Consider the following 14,685-nt stretch of genomic DNA (forward strand, 5'->3'; position numbering starts at 1 on the left):
ACAGTTTTATTTCTTTAATCATCCCAACCATTTGCAGCGGTGCTAACATAATGGCAAAACTATTTTTGAATGATCAATTAGCCTTTTAAAATGATAAACCTGGATTAGCAAACACAATGTGCCATTGAAACACAAGAGCAATGGTTGCTGATAATGGGCCTCTGTACGCCTATGAAAATATTCCGTTGGAAATCAGTCGTTTCCAGCTACAATAATACTTTACAATATTATCTATGTCTACATGGCATTTCTGTTAAACGTGATGTTATTTCAATGGAAAAAAAACTTGCTTTTCTTTTGAAAACGAGGACATTTCTAGGTAAACCCAAACTGTTGAACGGTAGTGTACATTTGGTCAGTTAAATACATGTTGCCATTCCAACCACAGAACTGCTTTTTAAGCCTCCAATAACACTGCCAGGCTAATGGCATTTTCTATATGACTAATAACTCTAATTCTATTTCAAAGTTCCATATGTTGTCATGGAAAATATTGTTGTTATTCCCTATGACCAATTCCACTGTAAATCCAGGTGCATATTGAATGGTGAGATTGACAGTCGAGGAGGGACATGAAACGTTAAAGGGAGCGGTGCTCAGAGTAGTGATCAGAGGCATGGCTGGACAGGCCCTAAGAGATAAGAAAAGACACACACAGACAACTCAATATGCCGCAACTGAGATAGCTTGTGCAAAATACTAAATTGAAAAGCTGAACAATATCAACTTGGATTTGTCAATATATTTGCCTTGAGGAATATATTGGTCTTCTTTGAAGAGCAAATTCAATCTGTTCATGTCAGAAAGCGCGATCTTCATTTGTATAAGTGTGTGCGTGTGTGTGTGTGTTTGTGTCAGACTCAGATAATTGCACAGAAGATGCTATTACAAAAAAAGGAGGATCAAGCGAGACACCTGTTATATCTTAATTCACAATTCTATTCTGTTGGATGGTTCCAAATTTGACAAGACAAGGAATGACTTACAGGTAAACACTAGTCCATTATCCAATACAAACTACATGCATAATTCCGTATTCACTGCAAGAATTCACTCTCTAAACAGGCCACTCAATTCACCAAGTTTGTTTTGAAGTCAGCAAATTACTCCCCAAACGTATGTTCTGCCATCCGTTTCAGCTGTGGATCTCAGGACTCCCCACTGGTCACACACACACACACACACACACACACACACACGGCCAGTGGATGAATGATGATGTGTCTCTGTGTGATCAACAGGTTAACGAGGACATTACCGGACAGGCTGTTTACTCTCACCTCTTAATGAGGAACCAGAACACTCTGTCTGTGTGTGTGTCTGTGTATTTGTATGTGTGTGTGTGTGTGTGTGTGTGTGTGTAGTGATTTAATCAGCTGCAATAGAGATCTTCACCCTGTAAACTATTTAACCCTCAAGCTACCAACATATCTCACACACATCGTAATCAAAATAACTGTTAATTGCTAAGTACACTTCCACTAAGAACTACGCAATTAAATTACAAAAGAAAATCCATTATATACAGTGGGTAGTGACCATATGAGCAATGAGTATTTTAACCTTTAAAGTTTCAACGTAGTATATCCAGAGGCAAGGAGATCGGTTTTGAGTTCAGTACAATGCTGCTATTTAACTGACAGACTAGAAAGATGACGGATCGCTCGCGGGGTTGGTGGTCAGGGAAAAAAACTCTGTGATCTGGATTTTATTATTTCAGCTGCCGCAAGTGGTGCACCTAATGGTGTGCCTTCCCTGTGTTCACTGTGTGGTCACCCTGACAGTGACACTGCTCCCCCACTTGAGACTGTGAGAAGATGGTTCCCGGGATGATTCAGCCAAATTAGTAGTCCTCAGTCCTCTCAAGTAAACCACCACCTCCACCATCTTGTCTGTGTTGAGTTTCAGGTTGTTCCGAATGCACCAGGCCACCAGCTACTGAACCATCTTGCCAGTGATGAGACCAACTAGAGTTGTGTCATCGGCAAACTTACTGCTGAAGGTAGTTGTTTTCAGATAAAATCTTTTTTTTTATTAACAATACAGGTCTCCCTCCACCATCTGCTAACGGGATAGGACTACAGACCTGGCTGATTCAGTCTTTAATACTTGTTCCATCTTTAGACCACACACACATTGGCAAGCTCTTCTGCTTCTTATCACACTACTTGCCCAACCAGGAATTTTACACATTATGTGTCGAATGATGTTGACTGAGCTAGCTGCTGCCCGACCTTCCACGAGACGGTGCCGCCCCTGTCCCACATCCAGCTGTCCACCCTGGCTGAGCCAACATTCTGGTTGGTTGGTGGTGAATATTGGCTGAGCCCTCTGCTGGACCCCCAGGGACGTTTAAAAGGGATCAGCATTCAGACACCTGCAGGCAATAATACTTGATGCCGGTGTATGGATTCAGACCACTGCAACGCCCAGGGGCCCCGTTTCCATTTCCTTGAGCTGTTTCAAAGTGACCCATGGTCTTGTCTGGAGGATGTGCAACGTGTAGCATCGCGTACCTGTGTGTTTTGCCTGGTGGTGCGCACCAGCGAACGTGTTCCGCAAATGATCAGAAGTTGGATGTTCAGCCACTCAGTTATATGCATAACTTTACAATTTGCGGGAGTACCTTTTTCTATGCAGTCGCCCAAGTGTTATACACATTTTCAAATAGATACCCATGTTTTAGACAGTGGTGCTGGGAGCAGTCCATACTATTTTATAAAAATGGAATAGTCTACTTACTGTATGATAAAGTGTGTCTGTTTAACCAGAGCTTAAACTCTGGTTAAATAATTGTTTTCTACACACAAAAGTCACTAAAACATACATCGCTGTAGAATATTAAAGTACACAGTACTATGCAAAGTTCATTGTAAAATACTGTTTTAAAAGGTACACAGGTCTCTGATACCGGTTTCTAAGGAGAATAAAATAGTAATTTCAGAGAGTGGTACCACCATCTTATCAGAATAATCGTGGTAGTTTAGAGATCAAAAGAATACCTTAGCTGTCAGCTCAAAGACAGACTGATGTTTAAATGTATTTTATGTGCTAAGTACTTTTGCATGGAGACCTGTCACGTGTATAATGGCAGCAGAATTGAAGAGAGACTAATACGTGTGACAGGTCCTGGGGAGGAGAAATTAATAGTGTGAAAGACAGAGAGATATAAAAGAGACAGGGAGACAAAAAGACAGAGATAGGAGAGACAGGGAGATAAAAAGACAGAGAGAGAGATAGGAGACACACAGAGATAAAAAGACAGAGAGAGATAGGATACACACAGAGATAAAAAGACAGAGAGAGATAGGAGACACACAGAGATAAAAAGACAGAGAGAGATAGGATACACACAGAGATAAAAAGACAGACAGAGATAGGAGACATACAGAGATAAAAAGACAGACAGAGAGATAGGATACACACAGAGATAAAAAGACAGAGAGAGATAGGAGACACACAGAGATAAAAAGACAGACAGAGAGATAGGAGACACACAGAGATAAAAAGACAGACAGAGAGATAGGAGACACACAGAGATAAAAAGACAGAGCGAGATAGGAGAGACAGGGAGATGAAAAGAGAGAGAGAGCAGGGTCTGCATGGGTCTAAAGACCTTAATGGAAACACATGTAAATATAGTATATAAAGGTTATGAGAGAGAGATGTAGAAACAGAGAAAGAGTAAGATGAACAGCTTTCAGTTTCCATAAAGGTGTCCATCCATCCCTCTCAGTCAAGCAGTGCTTTGTGAAGAGTCATTCTAGTCTAAGTCTTAAGGACAGATCGGTACGGTGGGCAGTCGACAAGCTGCACTAACAAGGACAAAGTAGAGCAGGGGCCTCAAAGCATTCGGGCATGAGAGCCACTTAAAGATCAAAAGACACCGTTTTTTGTTGCTTTCAATTAGGCATACTCTTCTCTGGTAACTTCTCCCTAGGTCGATGGTGTACAAGACCACTACATTTTGTTTCCTGCTGCTGCTATTTCATACAAATAATAAAATATAGATACAAATGTTATACTTACTGAGGATATACCGTGCTGCGCCCCTCAAAATCTAACTAAAGTAATTTATTTGGAAAGTGTCTATTTGTAAATAAAAAAAAAAAAAAAACATATATATACACACGCATACACACATATATATACTCATGTATTTATATATTATATTTTTATTAAGACACTTACTACCCAATTAAATGGCTTCAGGGTGACTTTCAGGTGCCTAAGACTTTTGCACAGTAGTGTACTTCCAAGAGGTAAGCCTGTTTTTCATTTTAAGGAGTTCTTTGGGAAAGTTCTAAGTATTTTCTGTGAACCAACATGACAGCAAACGTGCACGCCACACAGATGGGCAGTGACAACTTGCTGGAAAAGGGCAAGATATTTTGGAGTAATGTCAATGTTGCATCAGTTAGTACAGTGGGGAGAACAAGTATTTGATACACTGCCAATTTTGCATGTTTACCTACTTACAAAGCATGTAGAGATCTGTAATTTTTATCATAGTTAAATTTCAACTGTGAGTGACAGAATCTAAAACAAAAATCCAGAAAATCACATTGTATGATTTCTAAATAATTAAATTGCATTTTATTGCATGACATTAGTATTTGATCACCTACCAACCAGTAAGAACTCCGGCTCTCACACACCTGTTTTTCTTCAAGAAGCCCTACTGTTCTCCACTCATTACCTGTATTAACTGCACCTGTTTGAACTCTTTACCTGTATAAAAGACACCTGTCCATACACAATGGCCAAGACCAGAAATCTGTGTAAGGACATCAGGGATAAAATTGTAGACCTGCACAAGGCTGGGATGGGCTACAGGACAATAGGCAAGCAGCTTGGTGAGAAGGCAACAACTGTTGGCGCAATTATTAGAAAATGGAAGAAGTTCAAGATGACGGTCTATCTCCCTCGGTCTGGGGATCCATGCATGATCTCACCTCGTGGGGCATCAATGACCATGAGGAAGGTGAGGGATCAGCCCAGAACTACACGGCAGGACCTGGTCAATGACCTGAAAAGAACTGGGACCATAGTCTCAAAGAAAACCATTAGTAACACACTACGCCGTCATGGATTAAAATCCTGCAGCTCACACAAGGTCCCCCTGCTCAAGCCAGCGCATGTCCAGGCCCGTCTGAAGTTTGCCAATGACCATCTGGATGATCCAGAGGAGGAATGGGAGAAGGTCATGTGGTCTGATGAGACAAAAATAGAGCATTTTGTTCTAAACTCCACTCGCCGTGTTTGGAGGAAGAAGAAGGATGAGTACAACCCCAAGAACACCATCCCAACCGTGAAGCATGGAGGTGGAAACCTCATTCTTTGGGGATGCTTTTCTGCAAAGGGGACAGGATGACTGCACCATATTGAGGGGAGGATGGATGAGGCCATGTATCGCACGATCTTGGCCAACAACCTCCTTCCCTCACTAATAGCATTGAAGATGGGTCGTGGCTGGGTCTTCCAGGATGACAACGACCCGAAACACACAGCCAGGGCAACTAAGGAGTGGCTCCGTAAGAAGCATCTCAAGGTCCTGGAGTGGCTTAGCCAGTATCCAGACCTGAACCCAATAGAAAATCTTTGGAGGGAGCTGAAAGTCTGTATTGCCCAGCGGCAGCCCCGAAACCTGAAGGATCTGGAGAAGGTCTGTATGGAGGAGTGGGCCAAAATCACTGCTGCAGTGTGTGCAAACCTGGTCAAGAACTACAGGAAACGTATGATCTCTGAAATTGCAAACAAAGGTTTCTGTACCAAATATTAAGTTCTGCTTTTGTGATGTATCAAATACTTATGTCATACAATAAAATGCAAATTAATACAATTTGATTTTCAGGATTCTACATGCTTTGTAAGTGGGAAAACCTGTAAAATTGGCAGTGTATCAAATACTTGTTCTCCCCACTGTATATAGCTGGAAGAGACAATCAGTACATTTTAAGTTTTGCTCGAGAATGAATAGTTCAGGATGTTTTTCCTTGGTCTGAGTAGGGGAGAAATACATTGAAACCTGTGGTTTTTTAACAAGAGCCCTCCGGCCTCAGTGGGTTAGTAGTGAAATATCAAACCATTCAGTCACAGCACTTTGGACCACACAGACTGAGATCAGCAGCGACCAATGTGTTGAATAAAACCCAACATAATATGCCTGAGGCTGTGCTATACCCCACAGGGCCAAGAAACAGACAGACATGCACGTACACGCGCTCACACATAGATGCTAAACAGTTCTAACGAGCTAACGTCAATGTGCTAACAGGATTACTGAATAAAGATTAGATTCCAAAACACTGTCTTATCTACTGCCTTCCAAGTGTGGTTAACTCTATTGAAAGAGAAAACAACCATCTTCATGCCCAGAATGCTAATGTGTTTATAGCTATCTTATCACAAACTGGGTGAAAACAGGATTTGAATTTGTAATTGTCTTTAAGTTAACAAACTTTTAGAAGAAAATGGGTTCTGAGATTTTTGTTCAGTAAAGAATTGCAACTGTAAATCCTTTTGTGGTTAGATCAACAAAAACAAGACACTTGACAAATACTCCTCATTATTTTTTGACAAAACCAATGTCACAACGCAACTAGGCAGTATCCATTAGTGGTTTGTTTTCACTGTTATCCTACCCTGGTGTTTTTCGTCAAATGTTTTCTGTTTACACAAATATGGACTAGAACAGGTGTTGCTTAAGGGTCGGATTGTGAGAAGTATACATGTTTTAGACAGAATATGTTGAAAATGTATTTTCACAGGGCAGGGGATGATGTCTTGGCATGATTTACTTCAATGAAAACTAATCCTGTCTATTCATCACTTGGTCGCATCGTTGCCATGGTCATTAAAATTCTATAGACATGGCAGCCATATTGATGACCAGAGGTTGAATGGGGGCCGGCTAATAACTTTAAAAGGAGCTTATTAGGAGCTTGGAAATACCACAATTGAGGTTGAGTAGAAAGCACAATTGGACATTGAACGAACATTCAAAAAAATATTGTGACAAAACGTGCAATCCATGGGTAGGACTTCATGAAGTAGATTTCTTGCGATTCGATAGGAGACTTTTGATGTGATAAATAGAAAATTAAGCAGCTACAGAGATGCCAAGGTGTGCAATATAAGGACTACAGTAAAAAAGACCAAAAGTGATTTAAATCAAAGCCAACGACTCCCTGATGAAATAGGTTAAGGAACAGAGAAAATTGGTCTTTAGTGCTCACCCCAGGCCAATGAAAAGACTCAAATATTGTAAACTATTAGGATAATAACTAAGGTTATTAAGTAAGGTACTAAGCTAAATAGTCATAAACCTCTGTGAAAAATAATTTATGGTCACAATGTAACAAGCAAGCTATTCTACATTCTGCTTACAATTTGTGCAAATGTCTGACTTGTGAGTAGCTGACTTCCTGTAGGTAGCAGTAAGAAAAAATACAGTTCTCTCTGGCCTTTTACAGTCTTGGGCCCATGGGTATCAGCCCTGCTAAACCTCTGCATTAATCCAGCTCAGCATATAAGCTACTTCTGCCCTTCAAAGAGGAGATCAGTTGTTCTTAAACAACATAGTAGGGCCCTTGAAAGTACACAAAAAATTACACTACTGTAAAAAAAAAAGATATTTCCTTGCTCCTTCCATCCAGAGAACATTGTGAGTTGCCCTCATGACCTCCAGTTCATGGTGCAAGTGCCATTCCATGTTGGTTTCCCAGGGCTTTGGTTGCTCTTAGTCAATTTTAGGCCGTTTCTGACCACTGGTTGTATAAGTGCGGTTCTCAACCCAAAAAGGGTCCCAGGGAAATGTACGTTGTCATTTAAGTGGCAATTTGTGCTGCATGTCATCAAAACCACTGACTTTCAAACTTAAAATGTCATGGCTAACTGAGGAATGATAGTACTTCTACTTACAGAACGTATTACACAAAGGAGTAAAGCAGAAAGTGAAAGCAGAAAGTAAAACCATGAATATACAATTCAATATCAGCTGTGATTTGCTGAATTAACAGTAACATTACATTCACTTCAGAAATCGAAATTCCTTTTGACCACGACAACAAAATTGGGGAAAAATCTTCTCCATTGACCCCCATTGTAACTGAGCCAACTTAGTTGTTAATTTGACAACAAAGACAAAACATGACATGCAAAAAATGTACACTGACATGCAAAATTTTTTAAAAGATATTCTAAAATAATACAGCCAGTGTCTAATAATAATAATAATTAGATAATATTCAAATTTACAAAATAAACTGCTACTGTATAATTAGTAATAAAACTGATAAATACCTATAATAAAGTCACCTTCAAAATGACTGGCCCATTGACAAAGATAATTAAAGAGGCTGTTTAAAATAAACACACATAACGAGCTATATTGCAATTTTCCGACATGTTCCCTAAGACTGTGATGTGGATCATTAACAGCGATTTCATTTAGTTTCTTTTCATTTATAATAATCCTATGTGTGCCAGTAATAGGAGTGTTTTGTGTCCAGTCCACCCAAGGTTAGAGATTCCTAAAATGCTTGTGTGTATGTAGGTGTTTACTCCCCCCAGCCCCTCAGACACCCTTGGCAGCTGCAGTAATCTGCCCATCCATCTCTCTGCCACCACATTCACTCATCAGTACAGCCCAATGCAGGGAGGGAGGAGAAAAATGAGAAAGGAAGCGATGGACCCCTGAGATAGAGGAGGAAGGCTGCCTCCCCCATCCTTTAGCGGTGATTACACTAGCTGCTCTCCGCTATCTTCCATGTCCTTCTGACAACCTGGAGCCGCCCACAACACCAATAACACATTCAAATGTGTGTGTGTGTGTACAGGTTTTAACATCCTAATGGGAATTAAGAATCCCTGCAAGGAGAGTAAGATACGGACATTTCTGTCAATACCACTTGGTCAAGGATTAGGGAAAATATATATTTTCAATGAGACTCAAAATCAATTTCAATGGGACCCATTATTGGTGTCCCAACAATTATTTCAAATGTAATGTTTGTGTGGCAGTGACTCGGGTTAGTGGTGTGAAGAGGGGCATTTGTGGAATTGGACCGGGGTTGGGTAAGGGGATGCCAGTCTTGTGTGTCCGATCAGAGCCAGCTCCATAGGAAGCTACAAGGGTTCCATGCTATTTTGGAGCAGGGAGGGAACAAGAAGGAAATCAACAACAAAGGACCTCTCAAGTGTCACTACCTCCTGTATCCTGGCAACCATCCAAGACAGGAAAAGACCTTTGGGTACAGGAAATTGTTTTTATTCCAACATACACAACAACCACACCCCTTGCCAGTTTAGACACTTAGTTACAGCCGCCACCCACCCCCCCCCCCACCCCCCCGCGTCTATCCAGCTCCTCCTGTTCCTACAGGATGTGGAAACATTAAACCGACCTAGCATTAAACCCGGTCAACTGTTAGCCTGACAACTGAGCAGCTATAGCACAAAATCTCTGCTTCCTCAGCACCGTTGACAACTACTGTCCACACATTTTCACAGATGCTCTTATTAAAGGCGACTTGCATTAGTAAGGGCTTATTACCCACAACCCTTTTTTTGCAAGCCCAATGTTCCCCGGACTGAGTTACACGTCACCTCTCTGGCGTTGCCATCTACAAAGGAATGAAAATCCTAATCCTAAAATGTTTTTTGTGTGTTTGTGTGTGCGCGCGTGTGTGTGATGGGCAGTTACAAGCAGAGAGGTCTGCATGTGGGATGAGAAGGAGGCAATATAGAAGATGTAATATGCCAGAGATGACAGGAAGGGAAGTGACACATGCACATGTATCCCACTGAAAGTTACTTCAGTTTCACTCCTTTTCTTCGCTGGTTAAACTAACCTAATGAGCCTGACCTTGTAGCATCAAAACTGCCATTATACTGTCTGGACGGAAAATACTACTGCAGCTAGGTGCTGAATCTGCACACTCTGTGACGCGTGGTTCATGAAAACAGCTTTGGTACATGCCTTGGTACATTGGCCATATCCCACAACCCCCTGGGCATTTTTGGCTAGTTAAATTATTGCAAAATAAAAAGGTTTGTACTGTATTATTGTATTCTGTGGCTATCCTGTCCTTGTAAACAATGCACAGTCTGTGTGTCTGTCTGTGACTACGATATGAATGTCTGACATTACTAGCCGGCTCAGCACAACACTGCACGACTCAACGCCAGGTCAGTGACTCTACACCTGGGATGATGGAGGGATGTGTGTGTGTGTTTGTGAGAGTGCATGCTTGCATACAGCAGAATAGCAAACATTCCTAATGCAGGAAGTCCCTTCTCTTCCTTTGGTGCTGTAGCCATGATTTAATAGAGAGGTAGCTGATATATTAGACAGTGTTTAAATAATCAGACTGAATGATTAGCCCATACTGCTCCACAGCACTGACACAATGATCCTATTAAGTGTATATTCTGCTGAGCTTATCTTATCTCACGGAATCGAAAATATTAGTGGAACAGTCATCTTGTTTGCAGAAACTTCTTCTCTGTTTTTTTTTTATGCTGACATATGATTTCCATGACAGGCTTTGGCAAATGCTGACTAGCTGGAAGGAAGAGAGTGAAACAGCAAATGAAACAGCATGTGAGAAACGTAGCTGCAACTTCAGTCTTTTTATACGTATCCCAAATGTTTCAGTGGTGTGGAGTTAATGGATGTCAGGTGGTTGTTGTTCTAAGTTTCCTGGGGTAAGACCCCACTGAAAAACACTGTCATTATTTATTCAGCCATGCACAAACCACTGAACACCCCTTCTTACCAATTCCTCAGCCATGAGGTGAAAACAATAACAGCCTTCAGAAAGTTCACGCTTTGAATTATTTACTGATGGAGAGCAAGAGAGAGAGCTCGAGATAGAGTTACAGAGAGATAGATATATATAGAGACAAGTAGAGAGAAAAAGTACCACCTCCCCAGAGGGAGTTAGAGAGAGTAGCAGCGCCCCAGTCTCCTGCCTTAGGTCCTGTAGTTTGTTGAAGCTAGAGATGGAGAGAGTTAGAGAGAGTAGCAGCGCCCCAGTCTCCTGCCTTAGGTCCTGTAGTTTGTTGAAGCTAGAGATGGAGAGAGTTAGAGAGAGTAGCAGCGCCCCAGTCTCCTGCCTTAGGTCCTGTAGTTTGTTGAAGCTAGAGATGGAGAGAGTTAGAGAGAGTAGCAGTGCCCCAGTCTCCTGCCTTAGATATTGTAGTTTGTCGAGGCTCGAGATAGAGAGAGTTAGAGAGAGTAGCAGCGCCCCAGTCTCCTGTCTTAGATACTGTAGTTCCCGAGGCCATCTGTTGGTCAGTGTGTACGCATCATGTTTCATTAAACCAGACTTCTGCATTTAAACACACCTGCAGGCATCTCAACAGGAGCGGAGGCCAAGAGTCGAGGAGAAGCAGATTGGATGTTTTGAAGCTTTTTGTTCTAGGAATCAAATTTGTATCATAGCAGAGGAGAGTTCAGAGACATCACTGCTACCATCTGAAACAACTTAGGAAAACCCAGACTAATGGAAGTGCAAAGCATACTCTGTAACTAACAATATCTGGAAAATACACCGATCAGCCATAACATTAATACCACTGACAGGTGAAGTGAATAACATTGATAATCTCATTAGTGGGTGGGATATATTTGGCAGCAAGTGATGTGTTAGAAACAGGAAAAATGGGCAAGCGTAAAGATCTTAGACGAGGGCCACATTGTGATGGCTGGACGACTGGGTCAGAGCATCTCCAAAACTGCAGCCCTTGTGGGGTGTTCCCGGTATCCAGTGGTCAGTACAAATCAAAATTGGTCCAAGGAAGGAAAAGCAGTGAACCAGTGACAGGGTCATGGGCGGCCAAGGCTCACTGATGCACATGGGAAGCGAAGGCTGGCCCGTGTGGTTCAACAGATGAAATACTGTAGCTCAAACTGCTGAAAAAGTTAATGCCGAACACACAGTGCATTGCAGTTTGTTGCGTTTGAGGCTGCGTAGCTGCAGACCAGTCAGGGTGCCCATGATGACCTCTGTCCACTGCCGAAAGCACCTTACGTGAGCACTTGAGCATCAGAACAGGACCACTAAGCAATGGAAGAAGGTGGCCTGGTCTGATGAATCATGTTTTTTAAAGTTTCGTTCCTTGTCAAATCTTGGACAGACTGGGCCTTTAATTCCGAACACTAGTATCGTGTCTTGCAGGTTGTTTGCATGATGTTGCTGGACAGAGTTGTGGCTATGACCACGGTGAGGTTGCAACTAAAAAGCATGGTCAGATTAATGAGATGTGACAGGAGAAAATAGACCTTAAGCTCCCTGGCTCCTTAGCTTTCATGCACTTCCAGAAAATCCACAGTGGATGAGGCACATACCCAGGCACGCCCGCACACACGCACACACGCTTGGCCTTTCCTAAACCTCTGTTTCTGTAGTGATTTCACACCTTGTTGGTTCCAATCAGATCCATGTAGGACACTTGGTCTTTATGACTTCATAGCCTTCTGCCTTTAACATTAAAGGATAGACCTCCATTCACCCTTTCTATTTTAACCACATGCTTCTGAAACTGAATACAAAAAGCAGAAAATATAAATGCCTGGCAACTAATGGTGCTCCATTTTATGGCTGTTACTGCCGATCTACCTACATGTCAATATCATGTTACGTGCTATGGTAACCTTGAAAAGAACATGTTCACTTCATGCCAAATACATGCTAAATATTCTAGTAGAAAGAAAAACAACTGACAAGATTGAAAACTGACAGAAAAGAAATCAGTTACAGGAAATAAAAGTGCCTCTAAAGTGTTTGAAAGAAGTAGTGATTCCACTCCTGACACCATCTTAACTTCCCAAGTCGGTCTAAACTTCACAATAAACTAAGGATATATGATTAATAATACATTGTCAAGCCCAGTGATGGCACCATAGACAGAACAGCAACACTAATCCTACCACCCATATAGCGGTCAACAGGTAGAACAGCCACTACACCCATATAGCGGTCAACAGGTAGAACAGCCACTACACCCATATAGCAGTCAACAGGTAGAACAGCCACTACACCCATATAGCAGTCAACAGGTAGAACAGCCACTACACCCATATAGCAGTCAACAGGTAGAACAGCCACTACACCCATATAGCAGTCAACAGGTAGAACAGCCACTACACCCATATAGCAGTCAACAGGTAGAGCAGCCACTACACCCACATAGCAGTCAACAGGTAGAACAGCCACTACACCCATATAGCAGTCAACAGGTAGAACAGCCACTACACCCATATAGTAGTCTACAGACAGCACAATTATCACCCACAAAGGAGTCTACAGGTAGAATAATCGTAGTAAACGTACAGCAGTCTATATGTAGAACAGACATACCATCTACAGTACATACAAGTCTACATATACTGGAAACTATATTTTATTGTTTCTTTGATCCAAGACATTATTACCCAATATTATCAAATCTGTAGTCATGAGACAATTCAGGGTGTTTGCTCTCCCCTGAACCACAAAAGCAATAACAACCAACATAACCTATAAATATAACAGATAATATTGTTTTAAAAATTAATCTAAAATAACAAATGCATGTGAATTACGTAGTCAAAGTACAACCCTGTTTCCAAAAAAGTTGGGACACTGAGTAAAATGAAAATAAAAACAGAATGCAATGATGTGCAAATCATTTATCCATATATTTAATTGAAAATAACAAAAAGACAACATATTAAAGGTTGAAACTGAGAAATGGTATTGGTTTTGGAAAAATACATGCCCATTTTGAATTTGATGCCAGCAACACATTTAAAAAAAGTTGGGACAGGGGCATGTTAACTACTGTGTTGCATCACCTCTTCTTTTAAAAACACACTGTAAGCGTTTGGGATATGCTGTAGTTTTGAAAGTTAAATGTTCTCCTATTCTTGCTTTACATAGGCTTTCAACCGCTCAACAGTTCGGGGTCTCCTTTGTCGTATTTTTCATGTTTCATAATGCACCAAATGTTTTCAATAGGGGACAAGTCTGGACTGCAGGCAGGCCGGTTTTGCACCCAGACCCTTTTACCATGAAGTTGTAATGGGTGCAGAATATGGTTTGGCATTGTCTTGCTGAAATAAGCAAGGCCTTCCCTGAAAAGACATCGCCTGGATGGCAGCATATGTTGCTCCAAACCCTGTAAATATTGTTCAGCATTAAGGGGGCCTTCACAGATATGCAAGACACCCAAGCCATGTGCAGTAATGCACCCCCATACCATCACGGATGCTGGCTTTTGAGTTATGCGCTGATAAAAAGACGAATGGTCCTGCTCCTCTTCAGCCATGGTTTCTTCTTTACATCGTAGAGTTGTAACTTGCATTTGTGGTTCACAGACAAGGATTTTCAGAAATGTTCCAGAGCCCATGCAGTGATATCCACTACAGAATCGTATCTGTTTTTAATGCAGTGCCATCTGAGGGCCCGAAGATCATGACCATATAATATTGCATACATACACTCACCTAAAGGATTATTAGGAACACCATACTAATACTGTGTTTGACCCCCTTTCGCCTTCATAACTGCCTTAATTCTACGTGGCATTGATTCAACAAGGTGCTGAAAGCATTCTTTAGAAATGTTGGCCCATATTGATAGGATAGCATCTTGCAGTTGATGGAGATTTGTGGGATGCACATCCAGGGCACAAAGC

General features: G+C 41.5%; 1 protein-coding gene across 2 annotated transcripts in view; it reads right to left on the reverse strand.

Moving 5' to 3' along the window:
* nos1apa (nitric oxide synthase 1 (neuronal) adaptor protein a) overlaps positions 1 to 14,685 on the reverse strand; it is a 109,148-nt gene that overhangs the window by 20,820 nt on the left and 73,643 nt on the right. The window lies entirely within an intron of this gene.

This window comes from Esox lucius, chromosome 8 (assembly GCF_011004845.1).
Source record: "Esox lucius isolate fEsoLuc1 chromosome 8, fEsoLuc1.pri, whole genome shotgun sequence".
In the NCBI taxonomy this organism is placed as follows: Eukaryota; Metazoa; Chordata; class Actinopteri; order Esociformes; family Esocidae; genus Esox; species Esox lucius.